This window comes from Panicum virgatum, chromosome 5K, assembly GCF_016808335.1.
Source record: "Panicum virgatum strain AP13 chromosome 5K, P.virgatum_v5, whole genome shotgun sequence".
Taxonomy (NCBI): Eukaryota; Viridiplantae; Streptophyta; class Magnoliopsida; order Poales; family Poaceae; genus Panicum; species Panicum virgatum.
In genome coordinates this window covers 40,742,303-40,750,874 of record NC_053140.1, presented here as the reverse complement: position 1 = coordinate 40,750,874, position 8,572 = coordinate 40,742,303, and the positions used below count along the sequence as shown (strand labels likewise).

The window sequence follows — 8,572 nt, the reverse complement described above, 5'->3', positions numbered from 1 at the left end:
CGACCGTCACACCCTCCCTGCCTCGCTGCGTCCCAAGCCGTCCCGCCCTCCCTAGCCCCGCCGCGCCCTAGCGGAAAGGGCTGTGCCGACGCCATATGCCCACCACCAAGTTCGCCCTTGCTGCTGCGGAGCTGGCTCTCCTCTGCGGAGCCAGCCGGACCCGGAGGCGGAGGGGCCGATCACCGTTGCCGATGGCGAAGTCATCGAAGCTCAGCAGCCACTCGCCCCGGCGGTGTGAGGGTGGCAGTGGAGCGGTGGAATCTTGTTATGTAAAATAAGAAAAATAAATAAATATATCTATATATGCATAAAAAAAGTAAAATGAGATAAGAACCATCACGATGAGTGATCTATTCTCGTATTACTGAAAAAACATCTGCTCCAAGCAAAAAAAAAAACAATCTATTCTTTCTCCCTCCCGAATGACGTAGATGGGCGGCAATTCCATTGATTTGAAGTCATTGTCCACACCGTAGCAGTGCAAGGGGATAAGTTGCGGACTTGTGCGAACGGACATTTATGCCCAAGGACGTCACAAAATGCAGTATTTTGCATGAAGAGGTGAGCTCGGACCATGTATTAATTGGCGAATGATGAAGAACTCATTATCCATGAGTTTAAGGTATTTACAGAAAACACCTTGCATAATACTAGAAAATGGCCCTATTTGCTTACGGCTTTCTAACCACGGATTGCAATTATCCCTCCCTGTCTGACTCTGCCCGCATGTATCCGATTTGACGGAAACGAGACGAAGCAGCAGGGAAGCGCAGCCATCACATGGTGGGGATCCACCTCCCTGCGCCGCACGTCAATCCAAATCCGATCTCCATTGGAGTATCTTCACTCCCAAGTTCCTTCCGAGCGAGGTGCGACGACGACCTACCGCATGGCTGACCAGGCCCACGACGACCTCCATCACTACACAACAAACAATAAGCGAGAAATTCTATATAAGCGGAGCAACCTGACGCCAGAATCATCAGACATCAGGTCAGAGTCACCATTCAGTCATCACTCGCTCCGTCTTCTCCAGCCTCACTTCGAGAGCTAGCTGAGACGAAGAAAATGGTTCTCGGGGCGTTGGCAAGTCAAGTCGCCTCGACGCCGTGGAGCTTCCTCCTCAGCGGTCTCCTGGGCGGCGCCCTGCTCCTGCGGCAGGCCGCCCGGCTGCTGGATCGCCTGTGGCGGGGGCCGCGGCGCCTCGAGCGGGCGCTGCGCGCGCAGGGCCTCCGCGGCACGCCGTACCGCTTCCTCACCGGCGACCTCAAGGAGCACGGCCGGGCCAACCGGGAGGCCTGGTCCAGGCCGCTGCCGCTGCGGTGCCACGACATCGCCGCCCGTGTCGCGCCGTTCGTCCACGGCGCCGTACGGGAGCACGGCGCCGTGTGCTTCACGTGGTTCGGCCCGATGCCCCGGGTGACCATCACCGACCCGGACCTGGCGAGGGACGTCATGTCCAACAAGTTCGGCCACTTCGAGAAGCCCAAGTTCCCGGCGCTGTCCAAGCTCTTCGCCGAGGGTGTGGCCAACTACGAGGGCGAGAAATGGGTCAAGCACAGGAGGATCCTCAACCCTGAGTTCCATCTCGAGAAGCTCAAGGCACGTATATAAAATCCCTATATAAAAACTGTTTCCGACTTCCTTCAGTTCTTGCCTGCGATTATTTTTGCGATTTTCTACTTGGATCGAGCTTGTGATTGATCTGCTTCTTATTACAGCTCATGCTGCCGGCATTTTCGTCGTGCTGCGAAGAGCTTATCAGCAGATGGGGCGCAGTCCCTTGGTCCTGACGGCTCCTGCGAGCTGGATGTGGAGCCGGAGCTTCAGACCCTCACCGGAGATGTCATCTCTCGCACCGCATTCGGCAGCAGCTACCTTGAAGGAAGGAAGATTTTCCAGATGCAGAACGAGCAAGCTAAGCGCCTCATGTCCATCATTCAGAAGTTTGGCATTCCGGGATACATGTAAATTTCGATACCTCGGTCTGTTCTGGCCTTGCTGACTGAACATTCTGAAACTTATTTCCTTAGTAGCAATCTTAACCTTTCATCTGCAACGCCAAACACTACTTGCATACCGAGAAACTGCATCACATTATTGTACATTTTTTCTTCTGTATATTGTTGCTGATATGTCCAAGAGCCCATCATCACAATACGGTTTAAAGGCCCAAGAGAATATTGATCCAAGAGGGATTAGGGTTACTAATGGGCATATGAGATAGAAACCCATTAGTACGCTCTATATATACGAGGGGGGAGGGGCTAGGGGGGCGAGACCCCTGAGAGCCGCGCCACCTCCTAGCCGCCTCCCCTCCCTCTCTCTCTCGGTCGCCGCCCATGCCGTGCATGCGGTGCTAGCACACCGACGCCCGGCGTTTTATCCCCGTACGTGTGGACTCCGTGGAGGCGCTGCTGCGACTGCTGCGCTGATCGGCTGCTGGGATCAAGTACGAGGAGCTCGGTTCGTGGGACGTGATCGACTACTTCCTCTACATCGACGCGCGACTTTTTCCGCTGCGCTGCGCGTCTATTGGTAACGATCTATGATCTTCTACTCGCAAGTATCTTGGGTATATGCGGTAGTGAGCTCAATAGCCAGACTTTAGTAGATATAGCTATATCTACTTAATGAGGCACAAGTCTGAATCGTTTGAAAAGTTCAAAGAATTTCAGAATGAAGTAAAAAATCAATTAGGCAAGACAATTAAATTTCTGCGATCTGATCGTGGAGGAGAATATTTGAGCCTTGAATTTGGTGATCATTTGAAGCAATGTTGAATTATTCCGCAGCTAACTCCGCCCGGAACGCCTCAATGGAATGGGGTATCCGAACGGAGGAACCGAACCTTGTTGGACATCGTTAGGTCCATGATGAGCCAAGCTGGTCTTCCATTGTTATTTTGGGGTTATGCTCTTGAAACTGCTGCGTTCACACTGAATAGGGTTCCAAGTAAGTCTGTTGAGAAGACACCATATGAGATATGGACTGGGAAGCGTCCCGGATTATCTTTTCTCAAAGTTTGGGGATGTGAGGCTTATGTCAAAGGTTTGATGTCAGATAAGCTCACTCCAAAGTCAGACAAATGCTTCTTTGTGGGGGTATCCTAGGGAAACCAAAGGATATTATTTTTACAATAAGGCGGAAGACAAAGTGTTTGTCGCTCGCAATGGTGTTTTCTTAGAAAAGGAGTTTCTCTCAAAAGGATTTAGTGGGAGAAAGGTGCAACTTGAAGAAATTCAGGAAACACCCGAAACTGTTTCAGCAACAACTGAACATCCACGGGATGTGCAAGATGTTGCACAACCCGTAGTTGAGGCACCAGCCCCACGAAGGTCTATAAGGGTACGTCGTGCTACTGACAAGTTCAACCTCCTTATTACGGAGGAGCGCCACGAATTATTGATGGAAAATGATGAGCCCTTGACCTACAAAGAAGCAATGATGGGACCCGACTCCGACAAATGGCTTGAAGCCATAGAATCCGAGTTAAAATCCATGCATGATAATCAAGTTTGGAACTTGGTCGATCAAATTGATAGTGTAAGATCTATCGACTGTAAGTGGATTTTTATGAAAAAATTAGACATGGATGGAAATGTTCACATCTATAAGGCACGATTGGTGGCGAAAGGTTTCCGACAAATTCAAGGTGTTGACTATGAGGAAACCTTTTCGTCCGTCGCAATGCTAAAGTCTGTTCGGATTCTCCTAGCAATTGCCGCATATTATGACTATGAGATATGGCAAATGGATGTCAAAACCGCTTTCCTTAATGGACATCTAAGTGAGGATGTGTATATGACACAGCCTGAAGGTTTTGTCGATCCTAAAAATGCTGGGAAAATATGTAAGCTTCAGAGGTCCATCTATGGATTGAAGCAAGCATCTCGGAGTTGGAATATTTATTTTGATGAAGTAGTCAAAGGGTTTGGCTTCATCAAGAATGAAGATGAGCCTTGTGTTTACAAAAATGCTAGTGGGAGCGCACTTGTGTTTCTGGTCCTATATGTGGATGACATATTACTGATCGGAAATGATATTACAATGCTTGAAGCCGTTAAAACCTCATTGAAAAGGAGTTTTTTGATGAAGAATTTAGGAGAGGCGGCTTACATTCTAGGTATTAGGATCTATAGAGATAGATCAAAAAGCTAATTGGATTAAGCCAAGACACGTACATTTACAAGATATTGAATCGGTTCAATATGCAAGATTCCAAGAAAGGTTTCTTGCCAATGTCACATGGCATTACTCTAAGCAAGAGTCAGTGTGCTACGACACCTGATGAGCAAAAGAGGACGAGTACGATTCCTTATGCTTCAGCCATAGGGTCGATCATGTATGCTATGCTTTGCACGCGCCCAGATGTTTCCTTTGCTCTAAGTGTTACGAGCAGGTATCAGTCAGATTTCGGTGAAGCTCACTGGACAATTGTAAAGAGTATCCTTAAGTACTTGAGAAGAACTAAGGATATGTTCCTAATATTTGGAGGTGAAGATGAGCTCCTTGTAAAGGGTTACACTGATGCTAGTTTTCAAACAGACAAAGATGACTCCAAATCGCAATCCGGTTTTGTTTTCTACCTCAATGGTGGGGCAGTGAGCTGGAAGAGTTCCAAGTAAGATACGGTGGCTGATTCGACGACAGAGGCCGAGTATATTGCAGCTTCCGAAGCTGCAAAAGAAGCTGTTTGGATCAGAAAGTTTGTTTCTGACTTGGGTGTTGTTCCTAGTGCGTCCAGTCCAGTGGACCTCTATTATGATAATAATGGTGTCGTTGCACTAGCAAAGGAGCCTAGAACAACTAAAAAGTCCAGACATATACTGCGGAAGTATCACCTCATCCGTAACTTTGTTGAGAGAGGTGATGTGAAGGTTTGCAAGGTGCACACGGATTCAAACGTTGCTGATCCGTTGACGAAGCCTCTCCCACAACCAAAGCATGAGGCGCACATGAGATCTATGGGTATTAGATACTTACATCAGTAATTCTAGTGTGCGTGGGAGATTTTCGTGTCATGAGTATGTTTATGTAATGATAAATAATTATTATTTATTTCATGGATGATTATTTTTTACATTGATTATCAAGTATGTGACTTGTTCGTGAAACTCTTTGTTGACAATGATACGATTCTAAATTATCCCTAGTTTATGTCGTTATGTGGGACAACAACGACGTTGAGACTAGCACATGCATTAATTGATGATCATGTTTCACGGATCATGGATATAGAGATATCGGATTAATGATGTGGACACATGTTGGTGAACATGGTGTTGGATTGACCCACTCCAAGACAATGTTGGGATTGTTATTTTGTATGTGCCATCAGTTGTTCTTGAGTGTTATACCTACTGGATCCTTAGACCTGAGATCGCCATTGTTCCTCACTGTGTGTAGTGGTGCATCTTGGGGCTGCTAAATGCTACTCCGTGACTGGGTAGTTACAAAAGTAGCTTACAGGTGTGTCATGAAACATGGAATGGGATGTGAGCGGATCAAGATGGAATTTGCCCCTCCTAGATAACGGGAGAGATATCTCTGGGCCCCTCGAGATAGTTGGATTTGAAAGTGCATAGCCGTGCCAAAGTTATTAAAGAGTTAATCATGATGACTAAATGTTAGTTATGAATAGAATCCACTATTAGATCGAGAGAATGGTCGAGCTATCACAAAGGTGGCACGCATCTCGCTTTGAGCTTGACTGGTATCGTGTGGCAAAGGAATCGGTGTATGAGTATATCTAAGGTTCAGCCGATATGATCTTTATGTGTATTTGTGAGTCACTATGCCCTGCTAGGTGCCGCTATTGACTTGTGATTCGGAAATGATTTCCGATCACGACCACCTACACATGAACCTAACGGGTCACACACTTAAGGGGTTTGGAATATTGGAAAGCTTGTCTGTATGATTGTCTCTAGTGCAAGTGGGAGATTGTTGGTGATATGCCCAAGAGCCCATCACCACAATACGGTTTAAAGACCCAAGAGGATATTGATCCAATAGGGATTAGGGTTACTAATGGGCCTATGAGATAAAAGCCCATTAGTACGCCCTATATATGCAAAGGAGGGGCTAGGGGGGCGAGACCCCTGAGAGCCGCGCCACCTCCTAGCCGCCGCCCCTCCCTCTCTCTCTCGGCTGCCGCCCATGCCGTGCGTGCGGTGGTAGCACACCGACGCCCGGCGTTTCATCCCCGTACTTGTGAACTCCGTGGAGGTGCTGCTGCGACTGCTGCGCTGATCGGCTGCTAGGATCAAGTACGAGGAGCTCGGTTCGTGGGACGTGATCGACTACTTCCTCTACATCGACGCGCGACTTCTTCCGCTGCGCGTCTATTGGTAACGATCTATGATCTTCTACTCGCAAATATCTTGGGTATATGCGGTAGTGATGCTAGCGTAGCCTATCCGTTTACCAACATATATCCCGTTAGCACTTCTCATAAGTAGGAACTGAACATTCCGAAACTTATTTCCTTAGTACCACTACTCTGAAGTTTGAACCTCCTCTGCAACACCAAACACTACTTTGTGTACACTGGAACTCTGCGGCAGGCATCACATTATCACATTTTCTTCTGTATCCCGTTAGTAGTTACTAGTACTGCTCATAAGTAGTGAGTGTGCCGGTATGCCATTTTCAGGTCCTTGCCTACCAAAAACAACCGAAGGATGAGCCAAATCAAGAACGAGGTCGAAACGATTCTCCGAGGCCTGATTGGCAAAAGAATGCAAGCCATGAAAGAAGGCGAACCCACCAAGGACGACCTCCTCCTGGGCATACTGCTGGAGTCAAACATGAGGGACACGGACGGGAACGGCCAGTCCAGCCTGGGGATGACGATCGAAGACGTCATGGAGGAGTGCAAGCTCTTCTACTTCGCGGGGATGGAGACGACGTCGGTGCTGCTGACATGGACAATGATCCTACTCAGCATGCACCCGGAGTGGCAGGACCGTGCAAGGGAGGAAGTGATTGGCCTGTCCGGGAAGAACAGGCCGGAGTACGACGGCCTGAGCCGCCTCAAAATCGTAAGTAGTCCTCGATCGCCGAGATTTCTTGTCCATTTTCTTCTCATTTCTTCCGCAGCCTCTAATCTTTTCCTTGTCCATTGTGCTGCCGCAGGTGACCATGATTCTTCACGAGGTCCTCCGGCTGTACCCGCCGGCCATCGCGTTCAGCAGGAAGACGTACAAGGAGATGGTGATCGGGGACGCCACGTACCCTGCCGGCGTGATCCTGGAGCTCCCCGTGCTGTTCATCCACCACGACCCCGAGATCTGGGGAAGCGACGCGCACGAGTTCAGGCCGGAGAGGTTCGCGGAGGGCATGGCCATGGCGTCCAGGGGTCGGCTGGCGTTCTTCCCGTTCGGCTGGGGGCCGCGGATCTGCATCGGCCAGAACTTCGCGCTGCTCGAGGCCAAGATGGCGCTGAGCATGATCCTTCAGAGCTTCGAGTTCGAGCTCGCGCCGGCGTATACGCATGCGCCCCATACACTGATAATGCTGCGGCCGATGCATGGTGCCCAGATCAAGCTCAGAGCAATATGATTTGCATCTTTATCCGTCAGTCAGTGTGTATGACTTTTGGTCCAACGGGCTTTGAGCTTTCACGTCAGCCCATAGAGTTGTGTGCCATTGGGCCTTTAGCCTTTTCACGCGGTTTCTTTTTTCTTTTTCTTTTTTGATTCAATAACCTGGTATCGTGTCATTGTATCTTAGGCCACCTCACAAAAAGAGAAATGGAGAAAAACGATTGTTCAGTATGTGAATATTTATTTTAAGGTTCATTGTTTCAATCAAGACATGAGATGAATCCAAGAAATGGAGGCTGCAGAACTTACAAAGCGTCTGAATAACTATAGTTCTTTGTTCTTTAGAGGCATAAAACGTGGTACTTATCGGTTCTAAATTATAAGTCGTACTGACTTTTATAGATGCGTACATAGTTTTTATTTTACATCTATACATATTCTTTTGTGTATAATCTGAATTGAATCATGACATCATGTATGCCCTTCTTTGGATCATATACTCGTTCATTTCCATCCTCAAATCCATGAGTTGGATCACTGGAATTTTTCAACCAAGCAATGTGTAACAGAGTTAACTGGATATTGAGGTAGAGGAGGTTTTGGATGTTATAGACAGGTAGGATTCAACAAGTTTGTAAAATGATGATGATTAGTTTATCTATGTCTAAAACAGGGGCGGAGCTACACATTGAGTACTGTGTTCTCAAGCAAAGATTCCAGCTTGAGATAGGAAAGATCCCGTCCTTATTTTCAGCTGGCTTTGCTGCAATTCCATCGAGCCTCTTTTTTCTTCTAGTTAACTGCATCTTGGTGTGCGATGGTGAAGCGCCCCCTCGTAAAAGAAGACTAAATGTGATACAAATATCAGCCCCAGGAGGCTGATAACACATTTATTGAACATGTGGTACAGTCACCGTACAAACCTCCGAGGAGGCGGACACTCGATACAAATGATAATAAGTAATAAAACAGCTACGGCGATACACCACAGTATAACTCAGACGGTCTCCAGCTCGGGCTCA

General features: G+C 47.9%; 1 pseudogene; it reads left to right on the top strand.

Moving 5' to 3' along the window:
• Nucleotides 1-1,068: 1,068 nt before the first annotated feature.
• LOC120707507 lies at nucleotides 1,069-7,566 on the top strand (annotated as a pseudogene).
• Nucleotides 7,567-8,572: the final 1,006 nt, after the last annotated feature.